We start from the raw sequence: 17,842 nt of genomic DNA, 5'->3' as shown, positions 1-17,842 counted from the left end.
GTGCAGCTGGATGATAAATTGGACTGGACTGCCAATACTGATGCTCTGTGTAAGAAAGGACAGAGCCGACTATACTTCCTTAGAAGGCTGGCGTCCTTCAACATCTGCAATAAGATGCTGCAGATGTTCTATCAGACGGTTGTGGCAAGCGCCCTCTTCTACGCAGTGGTGTGCTGGGGAAGCAGCATAAAGAAGAGGGATGCCTCACGCCTGGACAAACTGGTGAGGAAGGCAGGCTCTATTGTAGGCACGGAGCTGGACAGTTTGACATCTGTGGCAGAGCGACGGGCGCTGAGCAGGCTCCTATCAATAATGGAGAATCCACTGCATCCACTAAACAGTATCATCTCCAGACAGAGGAACAGCTTCAGCGACAGACTGCTGTCAATCTATCTATGTTTTTCTTTAATGGACCCATTTTATTTTTGTGATATTTTTCCAATAAAGGAAAATTAATTTGCTATTTTGGGTGTGTCTAACTATGCAGAATCTTAGGTTTGTTTTGACATACTGTGCAACAACTTTTATTAATTTACATTAAACATCATTTATTGCACATCTGTCTAATGCTGAATTTAGTCCAGGTTCAGCTGATTATATTTAACAGTATTGCAGTAATTCAAAATCACTAGCAAATGTAATCAATGTACGAATGAAATGCTCCTAACATTTACCATATGAAATGCAAATTCTGACACCCTTATACTGAAATAATTCTTTGTGCAAATACTATGCCATCATATGCATACAGCAACTCTATAGCCATCTGTTCCCTAGCCCTGAATGAGACACACAGCTAAACATATAGAAAAGTTTACATTAACAACAACACTTGCCTTTCAGTTGTGAAACTACATTGTTGTTCACATATTAATACAAATATAAAAAATAAAGGTGGTCTGACTCATCAAGACTGTCTCTGACAATGGCATTTGAAGCCACTCCTAGATTAAATGCCAAGAACAGCTGTATTCAGAGGTGGTCATACAATTGTAGTGAACAGGTCAATTTCTGTAAGAGACATGGTCTGGTGTTATATTTGTAGTCTGTGGTGTACAGAGTGAAGAGGAAAGGAAACAAGACTGTTCTTTGTGGTGCTCCAGTGTGGCTCACATCTGTATCAGAAACACAGTCCATGCAGCCTCACAAACTGCCATGTGCCTTACGGATAGTCCATTATCAAGGACACCATAGGCTCATCCACTTGCTTATCTCTGAGTTTACCCCTTAACAGGGATGGCTGGATTATGTTGAAGGTGCTGGGGAAATCAAAAAATATAATTCCCACAGTGCTGCCAGCTTTGTCAAGGTGAGAATTTCTGTTTCTGTTCTGTGGTATCATGGTAAATGAAGTACAGGATCTGTAGTTTGATATCAGGCACTAAAAACAAACCTGATTTGCTAATAACAGTTTGAAAAAAGAGAAATTTCTGGCTGGATGTATTTAGGATAGAATATAACAGTTCATTTTTTAAAGGTCTGTTACCAACACCACAGATAACAGCAATGCTTACAGTCTAAGCTTCTTTCGCTAAGTAATTTCAACTTATTTATTTATTTGTTTGTTTGTTTGTTTGTTTGTTTGTCCAATAATGCTGCGGTTATTCCAAACTGATGGAAAAGCAGTGATGGCTGATAAGGTTAAATATGTTCTCAATCTAAATATTATAGTGTAAAACATAAGACAAATAAGAAATATCCCTACAGAGTAAGTGTGTAAAATCAACTTGTGTCTGATCAAAGGAAAGAAAAAAAATCTCTAAGCAAGCTTAGCAAAACTATCTGGATTATGTGTATGTCTTATTTGCCTTACATCTTATTTTTACAATATAAGAAATATTTTTTTATCAAACTGTATAACTTGTTTCTTAAAAAGGCTATTTTACAGTTACTATGATTTATGCCTAACAGTTTTTACCCTGATCCAACAGAGAAACATACAGTAAGTAAAATGTATGTGCATTACTAAAAATCAAATTAATTACTGCATTTGCCAAAAGCAAAGGTGATAAGTAGTTAAATAATAAACATACCATTCAACAATTTTGCGGTACTAATGGTTGAACAAAATGTTTAGTATTTTCCATTTCTGTTTTAAGACTATCAAGTCATGACAGGCTTCCTTATCTACACACTGCTATGTCTTTGTTGCATTATTTAATTATACAAATATAGGCTAGAAAAATCAATAAAGACCCTTGTTACTATCTTAACAAGGTCTCCTGATATCACCATAAAGCTGTTTACTAAGTAAGCATGTTCCTAATAAACACTCAATGTCACTCTATTAATTTATTGGTAAAATATTAGAATTTGCACTTGTGGGTTTAAATTATTTACACATGTAACCTTTGCCAGTTATTCTGTTCTTTTATCAAATTATTTTTATCACTTTGTACATTGCTTTGTGGAGAAATTATTAGAGATGAGACAGATGACTATGATAATCTCCTACAATGCCCACCCCAACAGATATTACAAAAGAATATAGATACTAAGGACACTGAGCAGATTATGTTTCTAAGAAAGGTTTACACTTCCAAGTATCAGCTGCAGAAGGGAGCAATGCAGCAACAGTCCTAGCTTTGTGGCCTTCAAAGTCATCCTATACCAGCTCAGATAAGTTGAGGTCTTGACCCAGACCCAGCGTCACAGGTTCACATTTTCTTCAACATTGCCTTAGGCATTCTATGCCTAAAACTCCTATAGCTGCATCAACTAAAACAGGACTATTTTTTCCAAGAAATATAATTTATTACAGGCTGTTTTTAATGTCATTTAATCTAACTAAAAAACTGTTGCTCTAACTGATCTTTTATACAGTCCATCTGTGCTGATAAGTGTAGCTAAGTTCTCACTGTTCTCAGCCAAATGTAGACCCTTATTTGTTACATTCTAGCCTCATCTTTAAAATTATTGAAATAATGCTACAAGCGTAAACAACATGCATATATATTTTAGTCAAGTTAAGGTCTATTACACTACGCTGAAATCTTTCACATTAAGATATACTGAGGCCTTTTACTACATGTTGAATCAGCAATGCCTCACAGAGTAATAGTAATCTCACTTAGTGCTGGGCGGTATACTGGTTCATACTAAAAAACATTTTTTATTTTTGTTATAATATGGATTTTTCTTATACTGCAACACCGGTTTAAATATCCTAAACAACGTGTGGAACATGGCGCAGCGGGAAACTGTTTAAGGGGGGACCTTTTTCACTGCTGCACCGCTAAACATGAATGCTCAGAGTACATGTGCTAGTGGAGGTAATGAACGGTGAAAATGGACAAAGAACATTCTGAAACTGAAGCTGTAGCAGACGATAAAATTGAACATGATGACACAGAAGAACTTTTGCCGAAAAAAGGAGCCGTGTCTGCTGTCCGTAGATACTTTGGTTTTAAAAGGTCGGATGTGGACCATTATGTTCAAATGTGTGAATACTGTTTCTATACTACTGGATAATACGGCAAGCCAAGTTGTACTTGTTTTATTTTTTTTTCAGTACTATGTAATGTACCTGGGTACTATGTAATAGTGTGACGACATGTTGAATTTATTCTCGACATTTCCACTTTAATCTCGACGCTTATGAAGAGAATAAAGTCGACATGTTGACTTTATTGTCGACATTTCCACTTTATTCTCACCATTTATGTCGAAATTAAAGTCGACATATTGACTTTATTCTCATAATTTGTCATTAAAGTAGAACATCATAAACTAAACTTCATCTTAAAATGAATATTTAATTTACTAGATTTTCTCACATCCTTCTGCTGATACCAGCATAGGAAAAACATCCCCACCCATAATAACAACAGCGCAAGTGAGCAGAGAGCTGAGGAGACTTCGTGCCAGCAAAGCAGCGGGTCCAGATGGAGTATCGCCACGACTGCTGAAGGTCTGTGCATCGGAGCTGGGGGGTCCTCTACAGCGCATCTTCAACCTGAGCCTGGAACAGGGGAGAGTCCCGAGGCTTTGGAAAACATCTTGTATCACCCCAGTCCCAAAGGTATCACGTCCTAGTGAGCTGAATGACTTTCGGCCTGTTGCTCTGACATCACATGTGATGAAGACCATGGAGAGGCTGCTGCTTCACCACCTTAGGCCACAGGTTCAACACGCCCTTGACCCTCTGCAGTTTGCATATCAGGAGAAGGTGGGAGCGGAAGATGCCATCATCTATATGCTACACCGATCCCTCTCTCACTTGGACAGAGGCAGTGGTGCTGTAAGAATTATGTTTCTAGACTTCTCTAGCGCCTTCAACACAATCCAACCTCTGCTCCTTAGGGACAAGCTGACAGAGATGGGATTAGATTCATACCTAGTGGCATGGATCGTGGACTATCTTAAAGACAGACCTCAGTATGTGCATCTTGGGAACTGCACGTCTGACATTGTGGTCAGCAACACAGGAGCGCCACAAGGGACTGTACTTTCTCCTGTCCTGTTCAGCCTATATACATCGGACTTCCAACACAACTCGGAGTCCTGCCATGTGCAAAAGTTCGCTGATGACACTGCTATCGTGGGCTGTATCAGGAATGGGCTGGAGGAGGAGTATAGGGACCTAATCAATGACTTTGTTAAATGGTCCGACTCAAACCACCTACACCTGAACACCAGCAAAAACCAAGGAGCTGGTGGTGGATTTTAGGAGTCCCAGACCCCTCATAGACCCAGTGATCATCAAAGGTGACTGTGTGCAGATGGTGCAGACCTATAAATATCTGGGAGTGCAGCTGGATGATAAATTAGACTGGACTGCCAATACTGATGCGCTGTGCAAGAAAGGACAGAGCCGGTTATACTACCTTAGAAGGCTGGCGTCCTTCAACATCTGCAATAAGATGCTGCAGATGTTCTATCAAACAGTTGTGGCGAACGCCCTCTTCTACGCAGTGGTGTGCTGGGGAGGCAGCATTAAGAGGAAAGACGCCTCACGCCTGGACAAACTGGTGAGGAAGGCAGGCTCTATTGTTGGCATGGAGCTGGACAGTTTAACATCTGTGGCAGAGCGAAGGGCGCTCAGCAGGCTCCTATCAATTATGGAGAATCCACTGCATCCACTAAATAATGTCATCTCCAGACAGAAGAGCAGCTTCAGCGACAGACTGCTGTCACTGTCCTGCTCCACAGACAGATTGAGGAGATCGTTCCTCCCCCAAACTATGCGACTGTTTAATTCCACCAGGGGGGGTAAACGTTAATATTTAACATTATACATAGTTATTGTCTGTTTTTTTTTTCACCTGTATTATTATCATTCTTTAATTTAATATTATTTATTGTATCAGTATGCTGCTGCTGAAGAATGTGAATTTCCCATTGGGATTAATAAAGTATCTATCTATCTATCTATCTATCTATCTATCTATCTATCTATCTATCTATCTATCTATCTATCTATCTATCTATCTATCTATCTATCTATCTATCTATCTATCTATCTAAACTTCATCTTAAAATGAATATTTAATTTACTAGATTTTCTCAAACCCCGTCATAAGTTATGTAGCACATTAAATGCTTTGTGTTAAGTGTTCCCCGAGTCATGTTAATCGCTATGTGCTTCTTAAACTGACTTCCTCTTGCACTAAGAGGAAGCGCAGGCAGCAATCACCACACAGAATACATTAATTTCATGATATTCCTGCTCCCTCAACATTTAAAATGCTAAGATAAATACTTGATATCATTATCATGATGAAATGCATTAAAGTATGTATTAATCATGTGGGTGCACTGCTGCGTCGCCGCAAGGGGGTCCCTGGTGTTTCCTGCCTTGAATTTGCATGTTTTTTCTGGTTGGTTTACTCAGCGTGCTTCAGTTTTTTTCTAAGTCATGTAGGATGTGGGGTTTTGTAAGGCTATGTTGACCCTGCTAGTGTATGCATTGCTCGTATTCAGCCTGCGATGTGCTGGCACCACGTTCAGGATTTGCTCCTGCCTCACACACAATGCTTGCTGGGATGGGCGCAACCCTGAATGGATGGCATAATTAAACATGTATAACGAAGATTTTTTTATAGTTCTGAACACTCCATGGTCTAAGTTTATAACTAGGTTTAATTTCACAAAGACGTTTATCGTGTCGTGATTGGTTATGTGGAGAAAGAAAAAGGAAAGTTAGGAACTGTGGGTTTGGTACGTCAGACAGAGACAGCACGCATGCAATAAAGAAAGCCCACTCAGAAGAACATCCATTGAATTCTCCACCAGATCACAAACCCATCATTTACACAATATTTAAGTTAAACCTGTGCGAGACCCATTCATACATCCAGTTTTTTTGGAGCCACGTTACACCTGCCATAAAGTTCTCTACACTGAACGTACACCTGGGGACCCCTTACTGCGAGGGAGCAACACTACCATTCATGTTTAATACCTGCTTTAATGCATTTCATCATGAAAATTTATCTTAGCATTCTACATTTTCAGAGAGCAGGAATATCATGAAGTAAATGCATTCTGTGCGGCGATCGCTGCCGGCGCCTCCTCTTAGTGCAGAGGAAGTCAGTTTAAGAAGCGCATAGCGATTAACAACTGGGTCGGGGAACACTTAACACAAAGCATTTAATGTGCTACATTAACTTATGACGGGGTTTGAGAAAATCTAGTAAATTAAACATTGATTTTAGGATGAAGTTTAGTTTACGACATTCTACTTTAATGACAAAATAAACTATGAGAATAAAATGGGAATGTTGACTTTAATCTCGACATATAGTTTTTTTTTTCTTCACTGTGTCCATATTTTTTTTCTTCACCATTGCCCTAATACGCTTCCGTAGGGCTTTACCACAAATATCATTATACAGTAGATAGATAGATAGATAGATAGATAGATAGATAGATAGATAGATAGATAGATAGATAGATAGATAGATAGATAGATAGATAGATAGATAGATAGATAGATATTTTATTAATCCCAATGGGAAATTCACATTCTCCAGCAGCAGCATAATGATACAATAAATAATATTAAATTAAAGAATGATAATAATGCAGTAAATGCAAGTTGCTGTTTTATTATTTATGTATATAGCTTAGCTTGAATCAAGGTCCATATTAATGCAGTTTGCCTTAATGACAGTTCAGTTGGTAAAGATGTCATCACCAAGTTGCACTTGTTTTATTTTATTTTAATTTGGTGAATACTGTATAATGCACCTGGGCTTTGACGTCTTGGAAGTAATAGTATTATTACTGGAAGCATGGGAGAGACTCAAATTTGTAAATGATGCTTACTAGACAACTTTGGAGCTAACATAGAAGGCTGCAAAGATACTTTACATAAAGGAATAACTACTGAAATAGACGCTTGGTACAGTACACTGATCGCACTCAAAGTATTGCAAAGTTTGACAAAGTGTTGTAGTGACTTCTTTGCAGGTAAAGGAAAAGGAAAATGTGAGCCAGAGAATGCAGTTGAACAATAAAAGAACAGTTCACTAGAGTAGGAGGTTCAAAATGGGGTAAGAAGCAGGATGATGCAGGACGGAATTGATTCTAAAAAAATAGCATATATAGTTGCATATTTGACATTAAAAATACGAAATTGAATGGCAATACCCATTGTATTGTGATGGATACACAATGAAATTTTATACGAACATCAAAAAATCAGGTCGTGAAAAGGCTCAAACTATAAGACAATAGACCAAAATGCAGCACACTCTTTTCTCCTTGGCTGTGCTATTGTGCCCTATAATAGACCAGCGTGCCATGTTTGTTTCTTACTTTACACTCAAAGCTGTTGTGATAATCACTGCCTGCCTGTGATCCTAAACTTGATGGTTTAAACTCACTAGTTGTGCACGATGCTACACAGCAGCAGGCAACTTCAGATTTACGCAGTTCTTGTGCAAAATAATGCAGTATTTTTTAATAAGCTTCCATATTAACGCAGTAACGCATATCAGTTTTTTTTTAGGTAACACTGGTATTTTTACTTCAGTAAAAATAAGTATTGTGTTAGATTACTTGTTACTTTAAAAATTAAACTTATGTTTTCCAGAACTAATTTCATTTTAAATTTTCACTTTTTACACATTTTTCATAGTCTTTTGGTTAAAAATGCAATAGTCAACTTATCTGCAGATGGGTTTATCCAAAAGTATATAAGGTAATTGATTGCATAAGTATTCACCCTCGTTCGAGTCAGTATTTTAATAGATGCACATTTGGCAGCCATGACAGCCTTGAGTTTGTGTGCACAAGACTTTCTCTATCACTTTTACCCATCTTGACACTGCAGTTTTTCCCCATTGTCATTTGCAAAACTGCTCAAGCTCTGTCAGGTTGCATGGGGATTATTAGTGAACAGCCTTTTTAGAATTCAGAAACAAATTCTCAACTGGACTGAGATAGACCACTCCAGGATATTAACACTACTGGTTTTAAGTAATGTATGTATAGCTTTGGCTTTATGCTTGGGGTGGTTGTTCTGCTCTACAATAAATCCAAAGTATGCAGTTGTTTTGCATACTGCAGGAAATCCTTCCTCCAGGATTTCCCTGTATTTTGCTTTTTTCATTTTACTCAATTCTTCAAGGGCCTGCTGCAGAGGAGCATCCCCAGAGCATGATGCTACCACCACCAAGCTTCACAGTGGGGATGGTGAGTTTTTAATAATGAGGAGTGTTTGGTATATGTCAAGCAAGGTGGTCAGTCTAATTGTCAAATAATTCAGTTTTGGTATCATCAAATCATAGAACTTGCTTCCTGCTGACATCAGAATTTTCCATGTGCCTAGATGTCATGTGTGTGAGTTTTTTAAAAGTGGCTTTCTTTTTGCCACTTTCCCATAAAGCTGAAAGTGGTGAATCACCCAATCAAGAATTGTTATATACATAATCTGTACATTCTAAGCCTCTGTAACTTGTAACACTTTCATAGTTATTATAGGTTTCTTGGTGGTCTCACTCACTTGTCTTCTTTTTGCACAGTCACTCTGGTACCAGCTTCTGTGGATGGCCTGTTCTAGACTGGTTTACAGCTGTGCCATACTCTTTCAATTTCTTAATGATTGATTTTTCTTTTCCCCAAGAAATATTCAGTGACTTGGATATTTTCTTAAAATTTACTTCAAAGTTTTTAAACACCCTTTCATTTAGTTGTTTGGAGTGTTTTCTCTCTCTTTTTTCTTGGCCACAATATTGACCAACTACAACTTCGACCTGCCAGATAAGGTTAATTTTTACTGCAAAACCCATTGACTACAGAAAGGTGATCTCCATTTAACTAATTATGTGATTTCTACAACCAACTGGCGGCACAAGTGATGATTTGGGTGTGTCATATTATATACTTATGTAGTCATTTATTTTGTTTTTAAATCTGTAATTAATTTAGACCACTTGCAAAGACCTGTTTTGACTCTGAAATTTTTCTGCTGATCACTGTCAAATAAGACAAAAAAAAATCCACTGTGATTCAATGTTGCATTACAATAAAATGTGAAAACTTCCAATGGGATGAAAACCTTTTATAGACATTGTATTATACTATTTAACCTTCAGCTTGTTTGATCTGATTTGTCCATCATGCGCCTATGGTATTCATTATACATTTTCATACACCAAAAACTCATCTATCCATCCATCCATCCATCCATTATCCAACCCGCTATATCCTAACTACAGGGTCATGGGCCTCTGCTGGAGCTAATCCCAGCCAATACAGGGCGCAAGGCAGGAAAAAAACCCCAGGCAGGTTGCCAGCCCGCCGCAGGGTGTGCACACACACACACATACACACACGAAGCACACACAAAAAATTCAAAAGCACTTATATTTTTACATTTTGCTTTACTGACAGATGAGTAAACGTATGCCTTTTCTGGAGAAAGCTAGTTGAATTCTGTGAAAAAATCCATGCAGGTAGCAAGTGTATGCTTTTTACTGACCAAAACGAAAACTTTTCACTGAGTTAAAAACTGATTACATAAGCAAAGAAATGGTAGACTAATCAATACCTTGTACAGATCCTACTATGATCCTCACTGTAAATTTACCGGAAGTGATGAAAAAAATTATTAAGCCAATACAACATGAATTGACAGTATTTCCTTTGAACATGCTAAGAAGATGGAGCAGATAATTAGTAACCATAACAGGATTGATAAACAAGATGAAGCACTTTGAACATAAATACAGAATATCAAGTAACTGAGAGGTTGCACAATGAAGCACAGTAAACTGAAGACAACAAAAGAAAAGCAAAGTTTACTATAGGGCTGTCATATTAGCCAACAAATAAGGTCTGAATATTTTGATTAAAATAACTAAACTTGCAAGAGGCAGGAAGGTAAAAGGTGTACTTGTTTTATTATTTTGGAGGTATCCAATGGGCAGTGGCAGGGTACCAGTTATATCATGGCATGGGCATCAGAATAAAAAAACAGTCAGCATCTAAGAATTTGCCTAAAAAAACAGGATTGTCACTGTATCAAGTTATGGTCCACACAAATTGCCTATTTTTTGTCCTTCAGAGAGCCAGCAATACTTGAATATTTTTAATTACAACTGTTTAGGCGTTGTGTGTCAATCCAGCAGCGATGTATGATGAAAGCAAAACGTGGGATACAGAATGTTGGCTGACAGTAATATGGCTCTTTAAAGTGGGGCTTTTAAAGAGTTGTAATAAAAATAAAATCAGAATTAGGACAGTTATTTTCCATTTGTTTTTAATGAGAAGGTCTTAGCATTAAACAACAGTCAGAGAACTCAGAGTTATGAGAGAATGGGACAAAATGAGATGCAAAATTATACTTTTATGGCACCAGAGAACCATTTAGAAAAACTTCTTCAAGTATACGTGTAGATCAAAGTTCAAAATAAGTGGTGGGAGAATGAAAAAAAAAAACTACACCGTGAAGGGGTTTGGCTGAAGGTTTTGCTAATGAAGATAATAAGCTAACCATTTACAATTCTGAAAATGCTGATAGTGAAAGTGAAATGCAAAAGCAGATTTGTAAAATATTGCACTTTTCCATAATGTGTCTGGAGTAACTTGATGCCAAAATTAGTGCAGATAAAACAGACAACTATTCTTTTACATTCGAATTTTTGGTTTTGCATTCAAATTAGACCCTTTTAAAATAAATGCAGTTTATATTCAAATAGGAGCATTCGATCTGACAACCATATTGTTCATATTATTAAAACCCTAGTTCCCTACAGTATGTTATTTTAGTTTATTTCTCTGTTGTTATTTATAACTTATTAGATGTAGGGTGGGCAGTGTGGCGTAGTTGGTAAGGCTTTGAACCTCAAACTCTGAGGTTGTGGGTTCAAATCTTGCTATTAACATTTTGTGACTATGAGCAAGTCACTTGACCTGTTTGTGCTCCAAATGGAAAAACAAAAGAAATGTAATTTATTGCATTTCAAATGTTGTAAGTCGTCTTGGATGAAGGTGTCAGACAAATAAGTAAATTTAAATGCAAATGATTTTTGACAATAATTATTGACTTGGTTGGTTTCTTTTGGTTTTTTAGCAAATCAGTATAGCTGCCTTAACAGTTGGAGTGGTATTTCAGTTTTTCTCCAAATGCCACACAAAATGAATGTAGCTGCAAAACCATACTCCTGTCATACTTCACTGAACCTCATTAATACTATTAACATCACACAGCGCTGAATGGTCAACAGATGGTAGCTCAAGGGAAACATTGGTAAAAGAATTTAACTTTAAAGTTGACAAGCTCTCCCTTCAATCTGCAAAAACATCAAATGAAAAACTAACCAGGCGGCTCACAATTAAAGATGATGATTCAGTCGCTGCTGTCTTTCACATGTAAAAAGAAAATGAAGACAATGGCTAACTAAGAGGAAGACTTCTCTTTTACCAGATCAGGTTGCCAACATTCATTGACAAATGAAGGAAAACATAGAAAATATTTCCTTCAGTTCAATGGATGACACAAAGTTGTCTGGTTGAATTAATCCCAACAAACGATGGAACAAACTGAATGACAGAGTCATTCCAATTAATTTAATTTGCCTACTGAAGAATCTACAATATAAACAAAAAAGAACTGTCATAGCCAAAATGTGGAGAACCTCACTGGATCTAAACAGTAAAAACAGTCTGTAGGAAAGACTAACAGAAAAAAATTAGAAAACTGCAAACAAAGATGGTGAAACAACTATCAATAAACATACTGTAGATAGGCTTAAAATTACACCTCAAAAACTGCACATAATTTGAAAGGAGGGAGCTTTTTAATATAAATGAACTAAGCTGTTATTCTACTTGAAATTTACAAATAAAACTTGACCTCTGAACATTTCATAAGATAACTGATCCTCATTGCCATTTCTAGCAAATGTTTACCTACCAGTTAAAAAATGACTGCCATTAGTATATATATATATATGCTTCACATTTACAAAACACACTTCTCAATACATGAACCTTGATTCATTAGCTCCTAGCAGAGTTTTCCTTGTATTGTATACAGATTGGTGTTTAAAAATTGTTAGCTAGCATCTGGTTAAAAAAGTATGTGTTGACTTTTACATCCTCATGTGCACTTTTTCTAATGCTACATTTAAATAAAATTTAATCCATATACATAAAAAAGTTCTTATTAAGAAAAAATAATAGTTATCATGGGTTTTCCCTGGATAGTCTGTTTTCACCCACATCAGTGTTACCAGCAAGTCAAGAAAAATCTTTTTGCTTACTGCAACAAAACATAAAAGAAAATACAGCAATGAAATCAAAACACTGTTTCAATCATTGAACATGTTTACTCACTAAATGTAAATTACTTGTACACATAATATTTTTGCTAGAATAGAAATACCTATATAGTATAGAAATAAGCTACAAGGTTTCCTGTCTATGTAGCTTGTCTGTTTACTTTGAAAATAAACACCAAATACCTTCATAAAAACTCTGTATGAATGACTCTCATGATTACAGTGGGGACATAATTTTTTAAATTCGTGAATCAAGACATTAGTAATCAATAAGACAGAAAGAGATATTACCTAAAGTGCCAATAAAGCGCATAAAATATAATTTTCACATGGCTGCCTCAGTTGGCTGAGAGAGTCAGAAAGAAAAAAACATCATGCCATCCATGTAATTTATTTTGAAATCTTGTAATCTGTCTTACAAGTGTTATTTTCCACTGTATTTTTGTCTGATTTTTTATGTGCCTTATTGTCTAATTTACAAAACAAAAGAAGACCAATTGGTGATTGAGCGATTAATTCATTGAGTAATATTCAATATGGCTTTATCCAAACCAAGTCTGTCAATGTGTTCATACAGTATAACATAAACTGTTCTCATATTGATCAAACAACCTTTAGATAGGAGGCTTTTATATTAATTTTCCATGAATAATAGTCCCTCTCAGCAGCTGAATATCAAACTACCTTCTGATTCACATATAAATATTAGTTTACATTTTTAAAACTTTGTATTTTCCATTATCAAACCTTATTAATTCAAATGACAATGATGGGGCCAAATCTTATAAGCTTTGCATAAATGCCATGGTGCCAGTCTACATAACCGAACAGGCAAATCTTTGAGGTTTAGGAGGAAATCCAAAATTTAAGGAGAAAATTCCACACAAACACAGGGAGAAGTTGGCAAACTCCACATACTGCATTGTCCACAATTCTAACCATGGACTCTGGACTAACCAGTACAGCACGGTACTGCGTGAATTCCTTAAATGTCAGTCACTCTCTGTAGTTAAGGATAACCTCAAAATACAGCTGAGGAAAAAAGCACTTTTTAATTTTGGCGTTATGCAAATTTTAAACAAAAATATTTATATTATGTCTTGGTCTGCAGAATTATTTCATATTACTTAATGTACTGAGTGTGCAATCAAATAAATCAAAGTTGAAATAATTTTATAAATATCTAGAATTTTGCTCAATAAAAAAATAATTGTATTAACATTACTTTTTTGCAACCAGCCAAAAATAATTTATGCAATGTTTTTATGTAATGCTTTTGTACTAAGCCTGGCATCCTAGGCTATTTATTCATTAAACTGTCATGTTTATTTAATAATAATTGTACTTGTATGAATTATTCAAATAAGACACTTAAGACATTTTTTGCATTAACTGATGTCAAAATAAACCATATATCATATTAAAATAAAACATGAAAGATAAGGGCCAGCTTTTAAAATGTGAAATAAACTGAAACCTTACATGAAAGCACTCTAAAAAGCCATCATATACCCTTAAAACCAAGTGCCTGTTTCTAAAGGAATATCAACTTCAACTGTAATGAAAGGAAAAAATTTAAAATAAAACTTGAATTTGTTGAGGAATAATATTTGCTAACAAGTGATACTGTCTTTCATTTGCTCATAGATAACCCGAAATAAGGAATGTACCAAAGAAAATATGAAGCCGTTTTACATATACTGTATTCTGATCTAATGGGAAGTAATACCAGAAGCATTCTTCAAAAAAGAAAAGAATGCCTTGCTAAAAAAAATTTCTTTTAAGGGCATCACAGATTTTCCAGATCAATTTACCAAAAAGTACTATGATCTGAAAAAACAGAAAAATATTATTAGAAAAATTAAATCTACAGTATAGTAAAGAATCAATTCACTCTCCGAATACTATCACATTGCATTATGTAGAGCCATTAGTAGCATCCATCATCACAAGGAGTTTTACAAACAGAACAACACAAATTAAATATAACACATTATACAAAAAAAATATCTATTATCTTGAACAAACAGAATATTAAGTACCTTAAAGCACATAACTGGAATACTTTGTGCTTTTGTATGATAATTATTTGAAGACACAGATATGGTATTCTGACAAGTAATTATGTATAATCTCATTCTAGGACTAAGCATAGTCAAAGTATAAATTAGGATATGAATACCCCTCTACTTAATGATCCCACTTAATCCAATTTCAGGTTTGCAGGCAAGCAGACTCTTCTCTGCTATAAGGGGGGAAACCATCATGTATATTATATAAGGCAATAGAGTCGATCACAGAACATGCAGTATATCTGAATTTAAATATTTCTTTTACAATAAGAACAACAAGATGAGAGGTCATAAAAAGTGTTCTCGCTTTTCATTGTATAAGCCAAAGACCAGAAGTCACATGAAACAGAGATCTGGAGTATGACTACACTCTGCTTTAACCTACTAACAGTGCAATCCCAGAACATTACCAAACAGATTCTTGTGAGATTGATGATAAAACAGAAACATGAGCAATAGCATGAATGTTAAAACCTGGCATACAAATCATCTGTCAGGACCATGATATTGTGAAAAATGACTTCTCACTCCACAAAAGCTACAGGTCATTTTCACAGCTCAAGATGTCCATCTTCAAATACCAGCAGCAGACTTAAGTATAATTAAACAGAAAGCACAATTCTGCTAATTTAAAAATTGAAGACATGAAAAAGCAAAGAAATAAATCAATACATGTAACAGTAACTATTTTTGTATACAGTATATTTAATTTTACAATTGGTACTTGACATTGTACTACATGTACCTTTATGCAACAAGACCCCATCAGACCAGTGAAGTTCTTTTTTTTTAATTTTTCCTTTTTATTGATTTTGTAAGTAACACTAAAATGAAGTAAACACTGATCAAGGATATAATGTTCAGTTAATAGCTAAGTTTTCCAAGTATGTCATCAGGGTACTTTATAATTTATTGTATTTTTTTTATTTTAATAAATATACGTTTTTAATTTATGTTTCATAATGCTTTCTTTTTCTAAAACTAATACTTATATTTATTTAAACATATAAAATGACCTTGTGATATTACTAATATAATTCAAAATAAGATATACAACCTATCGTGATGCTCAGGCAAATTAAACAGTGAGCATAGTGATGTGCTCAGATGGTTCAACCGTGTGTTTACTTCATAAAGTTATAATCACAAATTATTTAAAAACACCATCTGTAATTTAAAACATTTGTAGTTAAAGACAATTAACATAATGACAAAAATTAGTAGATGTTATGGTCAAAAATAATTTCACTTATCTCAGGCAAATTGAATTTTTCATGCTTGCCATCAAATTGGTTTTACAGTCAAAATGTAACATGGCGAAAGATCAATAATGATTTCAACCAATGCCACTTTCAAGATTTCTTCTATAACTAAAATCTGACAAGAGTGGATATTGCTGCATACTGGGAACTTAATTCTTTTTATTGTGTTTCTTTGATTCACAGACATCTTTAAAAGACTGTTTTCTGTGTATTGAGCTGATCTTTTACATTTTTTTTTAATATTTCCTTTAAATATGCACCATTGTTTTACTTTTATTTTATTGTAAGTGTGACAGTGCATACTGTTACCTCACAGATCAAATGTCCCAAGTTAGTATCTTGCACCTGATTATTGTCCTTGTGAAATTTACATGTCCTGCCTGCTTCTGCATGTGTTTTTCTTTGACATACCCAAAAGATGTGCAGTGTAGATGACTTTAAGTTGGTTCTGTATAAGTATGGATTTAGGCATCGTCCCTGAGAGAACTTGTTCTCTGTCCAACTAGACAGACTAGTAGCAGGTTTGAGAATACTGTTATGCCATTGCATGTGCTGTGATAAAGGTAAACTCTACCTTTACTCCAGCACTAGTACGTTTTTACCTCTCCAGAATGTACAGTAAATCTCCACTCAAAAGACTGCATTACCTATTATATTCCAGGCCTGAACAGAGGCTACTCTGATTCACCTGTCTCTTAGTCTAAGGACATTTATTTTGCAAACACAGATTGCAATCCGATGAAACTATATCACATAGATCATATAGTTGTTAATAGCTGTTATTGTTATTTTCATTACTCAGTCTGATGTGATGGGATATACCATACCATATAATGAAATTGTAATCAAATTCAATCAAGTTTAATGATAATTGTAGAAAGAGGTTATCTATTTGGAGTAAAATAATACAGCAAGGTTCAAAACACAAAACTCAAAAAAGTTATTTCAAAGGACAATACCCTACTTTTTATATTAAATAACTATGCCGATTTATTTTCCCCTTAGCTATTGTCACAACCAACCATCCATTGTGACTGAGAAATAAAAGTGGAATTCGTTTACTCTAGTTCTCTGGATATCTCAGGCTAATTTTTATATTTCCCAATGCAAACATTGACTGACTTCATCCACTCGAGGAATTCACTAAAGGATACCTACAAATGTGATGCCTTGACAAACGAACCTACATGATCTGGAAGCAATACTTCATGGAAGGTACTGTTCCACCACTCCCATACCAAATAAGAACTATACATGCAGTAAAACTCTACAGACTAGAAGAAACTTCATCTGGCTTCCTGGGCAGGAGAGGTGGAACTCCTTCCATAACCTGAAGTTTGTGTCTACAACCAGAAATACAAAGTGCTAATTACTATCGAAGCAATTAATTTTTATGTATTGTATGTGAATAAAATAATAGGTCCTGAAAAATGACATTAGAAGAATTTGGATAATGGTTGTCAGTGGGTTTGCACATCTCAAGTTTTCACAATGGATTACTTTTATTATGCAATGCCTTATTGCTGGTTTAAATGGTAACGGCAAATATGATTATTTTCACATATGTACCTGAATGGGGTTTTAGCTTTACCAAAAAAGAAACAGATTTTTTTGCATTAAGTGTATCAATGTGTACTTCATTGTTGAGGACTGAAGTAGCTGCACCAGGCCAAATGTTGCCCACATAACACCTAGTTGCAGCAGATACACAGCCATTTCTGGAGAGTAGGACTGGACCACTGGGGGCATGTCTACCTGAGGGGTTGCCAACCGGAAT

The 17,842-nt window shown here is 35.5% G+C and overlaps 1 protein-coding gene across 1 annotated transcript in view; it reads right to left on the bottom strand.

Moving 5' to 3' along the window:
- Positions 1-17,842, bottom strand: part of LOC114646923 (adhesion G protein-coupled receptor A3) — a 557,815-nt gene that overhangs the window by 331,745 nt on the left and 208,228 nt on the right. The window lies entirely within an intron of this gene.

Source organism: Erpetoichthys calabaricus, chromosome 2, assembly GCF_900747795.2.
Source record: "Erpetoichthys calabaricus chromosome 2, fErpCal1.3, whole genome shotgun sequence".
NCBI lineage: Eukaryota > Metazoa > Chordata > Cladistia > Polypteriformes > Polypteridae > Erpetoichthys > Erpetoichthys calabaricus.
Note: the sequence above shows the minus strand (reverse complement) of the source record. Positions and strands in the feature narration are given on the sequence as shown.